We start from the raw sequence: 13,917 nt of genomic DNA on the forward strand, positions 1-13,917 counted from the left end.
CACACCCCCATCAGCACTTAATATGTGTTGTTTTGTTAATGAGCACCATTCTGAAAGGTGTGAGGTGGTATCTCATTGTAGTTATAATTTGCATTTTTCTAATGATTAGTGATGTTGAAAATTTTTTATCTGCCTATTGGCCATTTGTATGTTCTCTTTGGAGAAATTTCTATTCATTTCTTTTGCCCATTTTTTGATTGCATTGTTTACGTTCCTGATGTTGAGTTTTACAAGTTTTTTATAAATTTTGGTTATTAACCCCTTATCAGACGTATTGTCGAATATGTTCTCCCATTGTGTAGTTTGTCCTTTTATTTTGTTCATATTGTCTTTAGCTGTGGAAAAGCTTTTTAGTTTGATATAGTCCCATTTGTTCATCCTGTCCTTTATTTCACTTGCCCATGGAAATAAATCAGCAAATATATTGCTGTGAGAGATGTTGGAGAGCTTACAGCCCGTTTTCTTCCAAGATGATTATGGTTTCACGACTTATATTTAAATCTTTTATCTATTTTGAGTTGATTTTTATATATGGTGTAAGTTGGTGATCTAGTTTCATTTTTTTGCAGGTAGCTGTCCAGTTTTCCCAACACCATTTGTTAAAGAGACTGTCTTTACTCCATTGTATGCTTTTACTTCCTTTGTCAAATATCAATTGTCCATATAGCTATGGGTTTATTTCTGGGTTCTCTGTTCTGTTCCTTTGATCTATATGCCTGTTCTTATGCCAGTGCCAAGCTGTTTTGAGTACAATGGTCTTGTAGTATAACTTGATATCAGAAAGTGTGATACCACTCTTGATATCAGGAAGTGTGATACCACTCACTTTAGTCTTCTTTTTTAAGATTGCTGAGGCTATTTGGGTGCTTTTTTTGTTCCATTTAAATTTTTGGAATATTTGTTCTATATCTTTGAAGTATGCCATTACTATTTTAATAGGAACTGCATTGAATTTATAGATTGCTTTGGGTAATATAGACATTTTAATGAAGTTTATTTTTCCTAATCATGAACATGGTATATGCTTCTACTTGTTTGTGTCTTCCTTGATTTCTCTTATCAATGTTTTATAATTTTGTGCATACAAGTCTTTAATCTCCTTGATTAAATTTACTCCTAGGTACTTTGTTTTTTTGTTGCAATTGTGAAAGGAATTGTTATCTTAATTTCTCTTCCAGACAGTTCATTATTGGTGTATAAAAATGCCTCTGATTTCTGAATATTAATTTTATATCCTGCCACCTTGCTGAATTCATTTATCAGATCCAGGAGTTTTTTGACTGAGACTTTAGGGTTTTCTATGTTCAATATCATGTCATCAGCAAATAATGAGAGTTTTACTTCTTCTTTTCCAATTTGGATGCCTTTTATTTCTTCTTCTTCTCTGATTGCTGTGGCTAGGACTTCCGGAACTATGTTGATTAAGAGTGATGAAAGGGGCACCCCTGCCTTGTTCTTGATATTAAGGGGATTGTTTTTAATTTTTGCCCATTGAGTATGATGTTGGCTGTGGGTTTGACAAAGATGGCCTTTATCATGTTGAGGTATGTTCCCTGTAGTCCCACTTTGCTGAGAGTTTTGATCATAAATGGGTGCTGGATTTAATCAAATGCTTTTTCTGCATCTATTGATATTATCATGTGATTTTTCTCCTTCCTTTTGTTTATGTGATGAATCACATTGATTGTTTTGCGAATATTGTACCAGCCTTGCCTCCCCAGAATAAATCCCACTTAATCATGATATATGATTTTTTTCATGTATTGCTGCATCTGGTTTGCTAATATTTTGTTGAGAATTTTAGCATCTAATCAGAGATATTGGGCTATAGTTTTCTTTCTTTATAGTGGGTTTGCTTAATTTTGGAATGAGGATTATGCTCACCTCATAAAAGGAGCTTGGAAGTCTTCCCTCCTCTAGAATTTTTTGAAATAGCTTGAGAAGGATAGGAGTTAGTTCTTCTGTGAATATTTGGTAAAATTCACCTGAGAAGACATCTGGCCCTGGACTTCTGTTTGTTAGGAGTTTTTTAATAACTGTTTCGCTCTCTTTTGATGTAATCAGTCTATTTAGGTTTTCTGATATTTCCAGGTTGATTTTTGACAGATTTTAAGTTTTGAAGAATTTGTCCATTTCACCTATGTTGTCTAATTTTTTGGCATATAGCTCTTCACAGTATTTTCTTACAATCCTTTGTTTTCTGCTGTATCTGTTGTTACTTCTCATTTCTAATTTTATTTATATAAGTCCTCTCTTTTTTTCTCCATGAGTCTGGTTAAAGGTTCATCAGTATTGTTTACCTTTACAAAGAACCAGCTCTTGATCCTCTGTATTGTTTTTTTAGTCTCTAGGTCATTTATTTCCACTCTGATCTTTATTATTTCCTTCCCTCTCCTACCTCTGGGCTTTGTTTCTTGTTCTTTTTCTAGTCTTTTTAGATGTAGGGTTAAATCGGTTTTTTGAGCTTTATTTTATTATTATTATTTTATTTATTTATTTATTTATTTATTTATTTATTTATTTATTTATTTATTTTTGCTGTTTAAGGTATGTCTGTCATGCTATGAACTTCCCTCTCAGGACTGCTTTTGCTGTGTCCCATAAATTTTGAGTTATTATATGTTTATTTTTATTTGTTTCAAGAAAATTTTTTATTTCTTCTTTGTTCTCATTGTTAGCCTATTTGTTATTTAATAACATTCTGTTTAGTCTCCAAGTGTTTGAATGTTTTTCAATTTATCTATTTTAGTTGATTTCTAGTTTCATGTCATTGTGATCAAAGAAGATGCTTAATATAATTTCAATCTTCTTAAATTTATTGAGATTTGTTTTGTCTTCTAACATGTGGTCTATCCTAGAGAATGTACCATGAACACTTGAAAAGAATGTATATTCTGTTGCTTTCGAGTGAAAGGTTCTGAAGATATCTGTTAAGTCCAGTTGATCTAGTGTGTCCTTTAAGGCTGCTGGGTTTTTTTTTTTTTCCTTTTGTTTTTTTTTTTGTTTTTTTTGTTTTTTTGTATTTTTCTGAAGCTGGAAACGGGGAGAGACAGTCAGACAGACTCCCGCATGCGCCCGACCGGGATCCACCCGGCACACCCACCAGGGGCGAAGCTCTGCCCACCAGGGGGTGATGCTCTGTCCCTCCGGGGCGTCGCTCTGCTGCGACCAGAGCCAAGCCACTCTAGCGCCTGGGGCAGAGGCCAAGGAGCCATCCCCAGCGCCCGGGCCATCTTTGCTCCAGTGGAGCCTTGGCTGCGGGAGGGGAAGAGAGAGACAGAGAGGAAGGAGGGGGAGGGGGGTGGAGAAGCAAATGGGTGCTTCTCCTATGTGCCCTGACTGGGAATCGAACCCGGGTCCCCCGCACGCCAGGCCGACGCTCTACCGCTGAGCCAACCGGCCAGGGCCAAGGCTGCTGGGTTTTTTTGTTGTTGTTGTTAATTTTCTTTCTTGAGGATCTATCCATTGATGTTAGTGGGGTATTAAGATCCCCTGCTATTATAGTATTGCTGTTGATCTCACCCTTTATGTTCATCAAAATCTGCTTTATAAATTTGGTTGCTTTTATATTAGGCACATAGATATTTATAATGGTTATATCTTCCTGTTAGATTGCTCCCTTTATCATTAAGGAGTGACCTTCTTTATCTGTTTTTTTCAGATATAAGTATTGCTACCCCAACTTTTTTTTCATTTCTAATTGCATGAAATATTTTTTTTCCATCCCTTCACTTTTAGTCTGTGTGTCTATTTTATTTTGAGGTGGGTCTGTTGTAGACAGTATATGTATGGGTCCTGGTTTTTTATCCTCACAGCTACTCAATGACTTTTGATTGAAACATTTAACCCATTTACATTTAAGATTATTATTGATATATACTTGTTTGTTACCATTTTATTCTTTAAACCTACATTCTTCCTTTTCTAGATTTTTTTCCCTCTTTGTTCTGTTTACAACAGGCCCCTTAACATTTCTTGCAGCATTGGTTTGGTTGTAATAATAAATTCCTTGAGTTTTTTTTGGGGGGGGAGGTTTGTTTTTCTTTGTTTTGTTGTTGTTGTTGCTGTTGTTTTGGTCTGGGATGCTTTTTATGTCTTCTACAATTTTAAATGATAGCCTTGCTGGATAAAGAAGTCTTGGTTCTAGGCTCTTGTTTTGCATTACTTTGAATATTTCTTTACATTCCCTTCTGGCCTCCAGTGTTTTTGTTGAGAAGTTGGATGTTATCCTTTGTAGGTAATTGACTGTTTTTCTCTTGCAGCTTTTAGTATTCTTTCTTTATCTTTTAATTTTGCCATTTTAATTATGATGTGTCTTGGTGTAGGCCTCTTTGGGTTCCCCTTTAATGGGACTTTCTGTGCTCCTTGAATTTATGTGACTTTTTCCTTCATCAATTTAGGGAAGTTTTCAGCTATTATTTTTTCAGTCAGATTCTCTATCCCTTGTTCTTTCTCTTCTCCTTCTGGAACCCCTATTATGTGGATGTTGTTTCTCTTCATGTTGTCACAGAGCTCTCTTAGAGTTTCCTCAGACTTTTTGAGCCTCTTTTCTTTATGCTGCTCTGCTTCCTTGTTTTCGTTTATCTTGTATTCTAAATCGCTGATTCAATCCTCTGCTTCATTCAGCCTACTTTTAATTTCTCTACTATACTCTTCATTTCTGATATTGTATTTGCCATTTCTGACTGGTTCTTTTTTATAATTTCAATGTCCTTTTTGATGCTTGCTATCTTTTTATTTAGGTTTTCATTATTTCCATCCATTGTTGTTCTAAGCTCTTTGAGCATTCTAACAATCATTATTTTAAACTCTGCATCCAGTAATTTGGTTATTTCCATCTCATTCAGTTCTTCATCTGGGGATTTCTATTGTTAATTCATTTGGATTGCATTTTTTTTGTCTTTTCATTTTGTCTGTGTACAGACTCCTCCTTTGGGTGTGTTGTTTGTGTAGCTAGCTGAGTCGAGGGTTGGTATTGTCTGTCTCCAATTTCCAGTTGTGTTGGATCTAGATCTTCTTGGGTTGGCATCAGTTGTTGTTTGTAATCCTCTGTGGGCTACTTGTCTGCTGTCATTGTTCTTTTTGCTATTTGTGTCAGCGTTTTCTATGTCTTAGCTGGGTCAGGTGTGTGGAGCCCTTCCTTAAGATATTACTCTAACAAAGGTTGTTAAATCCTGAACTGATGCTTTCTGTATCTAGCTGCTAGATGTGCCTGCCCTGGACCTCCCTGGCTGGAGCTTGACTCAGATTAGAGGGGGTCACTGCCTATGACTGGCCCTTATCAACCTTTTTGGAGCTACAGGTGATCCAAATCTAGTGGCTGCCTCTGCTGGGCCCAGGTGCTGTTATAAATATCAGCTGCACTCCTAGGCTAGCTTTTATCTCCTCTTGGCCTGGGGAAGTTCTTTCAAGAGTTCAAGTACCCCTGAGATCTGCTTTCTGCCACCTCTTATTGCTGGCTACTTGTTGGGCTCAGTACTATAATTCAGAGATTAAGTACAGTATTGGATGTGGCTTGCCCCTTAGCCACTGGTCTCATTCTATCCAGACCTTTTTTAAAAAAATTTTAATTTAAATTTATTTTTTCTTCTTTTTCAGCCTTCAGAAGGGTGTGGCCACAGGAGTCCTGTGAGTGTGGCCTCTGTGTTCCTGATGTATGGTCTGTCTACCAGCCTGCCATGACTGCTGCCTGTTGCCACCTCAGGCGTTCAGGCTCAGGCACTGCTGGTGCCGGCCTGCTGCCATGAGTGACCTTGTGTGCACGTGTGCACGTGTGTGCTCGGACTGCTGCCGGCTGGCCTGACTTCTAGTGAGTACTCAGCAGCAAGGCTGGGTGGTATAGCTCAGACCTCAGCACTCACTACTTGTGTCCCTGATGTGCTCCCTGCTTCTAAGCTCCTCTTTTCTCTGACTGGAGCAAGAGAGCCTCATGTGGGCGGAGTAATTTCTTCCCTTTGCTGGTGTTGCTGACCCCAGGAAAAATGATCACTTTAGATTTGGGGAGTGACTAAGCCCAGGGATTAGGGTGGCTGTCCCTCAAAATGTCTCTTTCTGTGCCTCCGAGATTATACTCTTTTCTGGCAACTCCAATCCTCTCAGTGCTCCCCATTCCCAGAGCCTCAAGTAAGTAGCTGTGAACAAGGTTTATTTGTGCTATCCCTTTAAGACAAAGCCTGGGTTTGACAGTTCTGTCTCTTTCTCACAAACAGTATCCCTGTTCTTTTCTCAGCTAAATACTGTCCATAAACCTCTTCTAAGCTCTGGGGCTCTAGGCTGGGACTCCGGGCCTGTGGCTAGGGACCCACAACTCTCCAGGCAGCCCACCCTGCCGCTAGAGTCCCTCCAGGCCACTGCTCACTCCTGGGAGCTGGGCAGCCCTTTCCACATCTCCGCATTTCCTACCCATATCATTGTGGGGTTTTTGGTGGTCCTTGGTTATAGAATCCTCTTAATTTAGTCTAAAGTAGGTTTTTCAAGATGATTGCTCTTAAAATTAAGTAGTAATCCACTTTGGTTCTGGGAGGTGGAAGTTGGAATGTCCGCCTACTTTGTGGCCATCTTGCCACTCCAGACTGGGGTTTTCTTAAGGTCAATGTTCTTGAGATGTAGCAAGAATCACTGTGTGTGCAGCGTTCATCTGGGCCTGCCCACATCACCACCCTGGGGACTTGAGGACAAGAGAACACGATGTATGCATAAAGCCCATTCTGTCCTCTGTGCTGTGACTAATAAGCTGTCTAAACGCATTTGGGCTCTTTGTCTCCTTAGGCAGCAGTGAGGCAAGCCCACCTACCAGCTTCAGTAGTTCCTGCTGCTCAGGAATGGCTTGACCACTTGACAGATGGATATAGAAAAGTAAACTTTGTAAACTTTGGTCTTAGAATTACACTCTTTGCTCTGTTAAAATGGAAGAAACCAGAAAATGTGGGACAAGGCATAAGGGAACAAGCTCTAGAATGAAGTTTTCATTAAAAAATATCTGTTCTTAGGTACAGGGTTGAAAAACACCCATGTTGGCTAAGGTTAAATAAAGACCATCAAGAGTGTGTGAGTGTGTGTGTGTGTGTGTGTGTGTGTGTGTGTGTGTGTTTTAATCTCAAGCACCCAAGTTATTCTGTTTGGAATTGTTGACTAAATGCAATGGGTATTTTGAGCCAACAAATCTGAGATGTTCCATATGTAAATATGAGGAAAAAATAAACCTTTACTATGTGTATTATCAAACACACACACGGAGACATTTATAAATTGTAGGAGAAAGTTTCTAAAAGTTCCTATTGATCAAGGGAAGATAAACTGAAAATTGGTCATACATGTCTAGCCAGGCTCCAGAGGACAAACTCTTCCAGAGGATAAGCTTTTCCAGGATCTCACGTATAGGAAGGTATGGAGGACAATTTCTGGGAATCATCTCTAAAGGAAGAAAGAACTGGCCTATAGCAAAGACAAGACAAGGAGACCAAGACATTGCCTCAGGTTAAGTCTGATTCACAGGAAGGCACCGGGGCAATATGACTGAGCTCTCAGTCACCATTGTGCCTACCTGCTGTTTCCATTCTCACATAAGACAGTTTCCTATGTGCACATCATTCCCAGCAGGACTTAATCAGAAACACACTTCCTTCCCTCTCTCTCCCAATATTCTGACCTAATCTTACTCACTAGATGCCTCTTTCCTTTAAACATAATGTTAATTCTATTTCAGGGCCTCCATTTACTTCTTTGCTTCTGTTCTTTGGTTGGATCTACCTAAATCCATTCAAAAATATTTTCAAAATTATAAATCTTGGGGATAGATGTTTAGAGACTATTGGTCCCTTTTCCCTAATAATAGATAGGAACTTAGACAGAATACCTGATCTGCTGTGAGCTTAGGAGAAGCCCAAGTAGAGGACAAACAGGTGGATCCAAAGGGCCCCAAGTATTTGTCTACCTTCCTAGAGGAGTGAGCAAAAGTAGGTTTAGAGTTGTAATTATGCAAAACACAGAGTTTATTCTTGTATTATTTATTAATTATTGTATTTTTTCATACAAAAAACTGTAAACCTTCTTTTGTCTCATCCTGTATGATCTGCTAGCTTTGATTCTAAATCTCAAGGGCTATTCAAAATTATTTTCTAACTTTGTTCCTAAATTAAAAAATAAATAAATTTTTAGTAGGTAAAAAAGAGAGAAAAACTTGCTTTTGTTAAGTGTTTCATTCAATTTTATAAATTTATTAGAATGCCTGAGAGGAGTGTGCACAAACACCAAATGCACTTTTTAGATTTTTATAAAGCATTAATGTGATACAACTTGACACAATAATAGACTATTAAACTCTACAGTAATAAAGTATTAAACTCTTGCCTGACCAGGTGGTCGCACAGTGGATAAAGCGTCGGACTGGGATGCGGAAGGACTCAGGTTTGAGCACAGGCTCATCTGAGTTTAGCAAAGCTCACCAGCTTGGTCCCAAGGTCGCTGGCTCGAGGAAGGGGTTACTTGGCCTGCTGAAGGCCCATGGTCAAGGCACATATGAGAAAGCAATCAATGAACAACTAAGGTGTCTCAACGAGAAACTGATGGTTGATGCTTCTCATCTCTATCTGTTCCTGTCTGTCCCTATCTATCCCTCTCTCTAACTCTCTCTCTGTCTCTGTAAAAAATAAATAAATAAAGTATTAAACTCTTATATCATAATTTAATTGCACTGCTCATAAAAATTAGGGCATCAGGGAACATGCAGATACTCCAGGACTTTCAGCCTTTTGTATAGTGCATTCTCACCAATGAAATAAAAGTTAGTTTTGTATCTCATTTGCATAATCAAACAACTTTCTTTGACTTGACCTTTGCTTTCTTGATGTTCTTGTTTAGTAAAAAAAATCAAATGTTTCTTTTCTTATCACTTCATATTCATTTTGAAATATCCCCTAATTTTTGTAAGCAATTAACATTAAAATAGCTAAAAAGAGTGTTTATTTATTTATTTACTTGGAGAAAGTAGTATGGATTTTTATTGTCAAAACAAATAAGAGATATGAGCATAACAGAAAACACAAATAAACTATATAATTAATAGATTCAGTATAAAAGCAATACTGGCTTTTAATACAAGAAAGAGAAAATATTTAGGGATACTTAATAGTAAGGATGTGTAGCTTTTTAAAGATTTCAATCTTTTAGCACTTCTGACTAAATACTTAACCTGTCACTAGAAATAGAGAAAATTAAACTTTATGGTTAGGTTTATGTGAATTTAAGATGTATATTATTATGCAAGGTTTTATGAGGTGCAGGAAAAACTTTGAGTGTTTAAATTTGTTTTAAATTATTCTTAGAGAATTGGAAATCATCTTAATTTTCATAGACTGAAATCCTTAAAGAATTGTATATGAACTCAAAAATTTTACTTAACTTAAACTCAACAAGATTAGCTTTCAAAGCATTATGATTTGATTTAATGATGTCATGAAATTTGGTGTGTGTGTGCGTGTATGTGTGTGTTGGGTGTGTGTGTTCATGTGTGCATATATACTAAAACTACTTTCTCACCCTTTTTCTAAATGTATAAAATTTAATTTATTTGCATTCCTCAATTTAACTGATATATTAATGGAAAATTAAAATATATTACTATAGAGATTGCTTAAATGTGTTTTTACCTAATGATGCCATAATTACACAGATGTGCTGGGATGATGGGGGATCAATTATGCTTAATTAACACAGAAATATGGAGAATATGTATGTTAACTACACTCATGAATAAAGTGTTTATGATAAAATATTCATGATAGCATGTATGTATTTAAGAAAAATATTTTGTGAGCAAATTTATTTTATCTATCTAATGTTAATGACACCAAACATTGAAATGGGATACAAGTGAACTCTGACCCGCCTTATTCCGTACGCTAATCACAGGTCCTAATTATATACATCAGTCTCTGGCCCAAACTCTATTGCATCATGATTTAGTTGTAGCTTTATAAGATTAAAATAGCTAACAAAGAGTGTCTTTATTTATTTATTTGGCAAAAGTAGTGCAGATTTTTGTTGTCAAAACAAGTAAGAAACACCAGCATAACAGAAGACACAAATACATTAATTGATGTCATCATTTGAGACTCCAGAGCCTCTCTGTGGAAAGGTCAGCCCAAGTACGATGTAGACACGATCCTTCCCAAGCTGGAACAGCCAGGCTTTGGGACAGTGCTCAGGACAACACGTCCACAGCAGGGAGAGACAACCAGTGGTGCCTCGCTGGTTTCTTTCTTCAGTGAGCTATGTTTATACAGGTAGGAGCCTCATTTGGGGGAAATGATTGCATATAGAACATTTTTTATCCCATCCCCTCTTAGAAAACGTTTCAGACCCTGGTGACACTTGTTTCACCTGAATTTCCTGATTGTAATCTATGTATAGTAACCATCATATTTACTTGTTTTGTGTGTGGCAGAGACAGAGAGAGACAGGCAGGAAAGGAGAGAGATAAGAAGCATCAATTCTTTGTTGTGACACTTTAGGTGTTCATTGATTGCTTTCTCATATGTGCCTTGATGGGGGAGGGGGGGGAACTACAGCAGACCAAGCCACTTCTTTTTTTTTTTTTTTTTTTTTTTTTTTTGCATTTTTCTGAAGTTGGAAATGGGTAGGCAGTCAGACAGACTCCCGCATGCGCCCAACCGGGATCCACCTGGCATGACCACCGAGGGGCAATGCTCTGCCATCTGGGGCGTCACTCTATTGCAACCAGAGTCATTCTAGTGCCTGAGGCAGAGGCCACAGAGCCATCCTCAGCGCCCAGGCAAACTTTGCTCCAATGGAGCCTTGGCTGCGGGAGGGGAAGAGAGAGACAGAGAGGAAGGAGAGGGGGAGGGGTGGAGAAGCAGATGGGCGCTTCTCTTATGTGCCCTGGCCAGGAATTGAACCCGGGACTCCCGCACGCCAGGCCGACACTCTACCACTGAGCCAACCGGCCAGGGCCAAGTCACTTCTTGCTCAAGCCAGTGACCTTAGGCTCAGGCTGGTAAGCCTTGCTCAAACCAGATGAGCCCGCCCTAAAGCCGTGACCTCAGGGTTTCGAACCTGGGTCCTCCACGCCCCTGTCTGACCCTCTATCCACTGTGCAACCACCTGGTCAAGCCCATTACATTTACTTTTTTTTTAACAAATAATTTTTTAAAATTTTTATTTTATTTATTCATTTTAGAGAGGAGAGAGAGAGGGAGAGAGAGAGACAGAGAGAGACAGGGGGGAGGAGCTGGAAGCATCAACTCCCATATGTGCCTTGACCAGTCAAGTCCAGGGTTTCGGACCGGCAACCTCAGCATTTCCAGGTCGAAGCTTTACCCACTGCACCACCACAGGTCAAGCCCCATCACATTTACTTTTAAAAGCTTAATTTAACATCCACTCATCTATATCAAAGCAGTAAGCTGAACTTTCTCCCTTAGAAAGTTTCCCACAGAACTGCAGTTCATTAATCTCACTTTAACATGCAACAAAAGAGATGCAAAACTTATATTTGCTGACACATGAAAGAGAAGCACTGCCCAGCAAACCTGGCAAGAGGCCCCGCGATGAAAACCGGCTCTGCCCAACAGTGAGGGCTATGGCCTTCGCGCCTGAGGAGGGTCTCTGCGGAGTCTGCCTCTCCTTCGTGCCCAGATCTCAAACAGAACACAGCCCCCCTCACTGGCAAGGCGGGTGCACACAGCACCCGCAGTGAAGAGGGCTGGAGGCTGGTCCACGGTACCTCTATGCCAGGACTTGTCCATGCTCGTGCTGACGGTGGTAAAGGCATCAAGAAGCCTCGGTTTGGGAACAGCACATCTACCTAGTAAGCAATGATCAAGTTTTTGTCTAGGCTAAATGATGTAAAAATATGCAATGAGTCCCCCATACACCTGAGATTATTTAGTCTAACTTTAAATAAAAGCAATACACAATGGCTTCTTCCACACGAAGACAAGCTTTGCATTAATGTTTCTCAAAAAAAAAATTGTCTTCATTCTAACCTCAGTTTAAAAAGTTAAAAATAAATTTCCTATGTCAGAGCCTACATAATAGGAAAGTGGAAACAAGACACTCTACCAAGAGTCATTGCAAGAAAAAGCTCTAGAAGCCGGTGGGTGGGAGCACACTCAAGTCACAGGGTTTGAGATTACGGGTCTATGGTGATTGTTTCTTCCCTTCAATTACTGCGCTTTATCCTGGGTGGCATGAAGGCTGAAGGATCTTCAGCCATTGGGTCAGTTCCACTGAAGAAGGCTCTGGGCTCCTCTGTAAGGCTGGGTGGAAAAGCATCCCAAATCAGACTTCTGCAGAGAGCTTGGTCCAAAGAGACTCCATTTATCTGCCAAGTTTATCTTTATCCCCACTTCCAGAATCTATGTGCTAAGATTTGGCCCAGGTAAGGCTGTGGAAGAGGCCCAGAAGAGAGCCAAGCTCTCGGCTCGTGCTTAGGGGAAGAGAGGGGGATGCTGTGGGGTGGTGGACTGGGCCAGATCGGCTGCTTCTCTTCTCCCATTATCTCTCCGCTCTGTAGTTTTAGTTTGTGGAGTGCTTCTACCACTAGAAGGTACTTGGTCCCCTCGGTGATAAGATCTTTGTGGGGTATGTAGCCAGCATTTCTCAGTGCTGCCTGTTGTTTAAAATGTGGAGTGCCATCCTGGGCCTGTTTTATGATCAGTGAATTCATGATGACGTGTGAGATTAGCCTTCACCACAGGGACCTTGTCCACACTGTCATTGGCCAATGGCAGGGTCATGGCAGGGGTGAAGACACTGGCCTCCCTTTCCCACATTTTGGCGAGATGCTGATACTTGGGCTCTGCAATCACTGGTTTCCAGAGGCTGCTGCCGAGGTCCCATAGTGGAGGAGTTCTGGGCATAAGGTCCTACAGGGCATCATCAGAGTTGAGTGCCCAATGGTACAGCCCGGTGGCCAGGGACATCTTGCCTAGAGGCCCATTAGGCTCAAGAGCAGGCACTTCTGATTGTTTCAAAGGCACAGAAAGACTGGGATCCAGGAGCTTTTTCTGTATAGATTTTAAAGCTGTGTCCCTGCCACCAGAGTGAGATGATGTGAGTATTACGCTGACATAGATATTAATGAGGAAGATTGACCAGCTACTACAAGTTAGCTAAGTATCTTAGAAAGAGTCCATTCATTTCAGAGGTTCTGTTTTGCCTCTGCAGAGCTGCCTGCCGCCCAAGCTCCACTCCAACGCTAAACAAGCTCTGAGACCCATGTCTTTCTAGAGGTTGTGGTGTTATCAAGACCCAAGCCACAGTGAGAGCAGCATTGTGTCAGTTGCAACCGTAAAGGCCTGGAACACTAACCTGGCATATGAGATCACAAAGAGTGTCTTTAAAGTAAACTCAGCAGGTCCTAGCCAGGTGGCTACGTGGATAAAGCTTCAACTTGACATACCAAGGTTGCAGGTTCCATCTCTGGTCAATGAGTACACAACTGAGTGGAACAAGTTGATGCTTCTCTTTCTTCTTCTCTCTTTCCCTCATCAATGGAAAAAAAATTAAATAAATAAATAAACTCAACAGTAAGACACTCACTCAAAATATGAGTGGGAAAAATGGGACAGAATCCTCACATGTAAAATGACAATATATATTTATCATACAGATTAGGTTAATGAAAGAGTTGAAATACTGTTTTATGTGAATTAAATATAAATACAGAAAATAACGGGTTATCATACCACTAGAATTTTTTGATTATTACATAGTTCTATTTCATATTTATCCCTTTAGCTCTATTTTTGAATATTCAACTCTGTCGAAATCAGATCTTAATTTAAACGTTAAAATACAGCAATTCAGCTAGAGACCACGCAGTGCCCCATATGGTGCTGTCATCACATTCCACACACTACTATCTCAGACTTTTGCACATATTCTGTTGCTATG

The 13,917-nt window shown here is 39.7% G+C and overlaps 1 pseudogene; it reads right to left on the bottom strand.

Annotated features, from left to right (window-relative positions):
• Nucleotides 1-12,105: 12,105 nt before the first annotated feature.
• On the bottom strand, nt 12,106-13,079 carry LOC136389004 (putative monooxygenase p33MONOX pseudogene; annotated as a pseudogene).
• Nucleotides 13,080-13,917: the final 838 nt, after the last annotated feature.

The sequence above is a fragment of the Saccopteryx leptura genome, chromosome 1, assembly GCF_036850995.1.
Source record: "Saccopteryx leptura isolate mSacLep1 chromosome 1, mSacLep1_pri_phased_curated, whole genome shotgun sequence".
In the NCBI taxonomy this organism is placed as follows: Eukaryota; Metazoa; Chordata; class Mammalia; order Chiroptera; family Emballonuridae; genus Saccopteryx; species Saccopteryx leptura.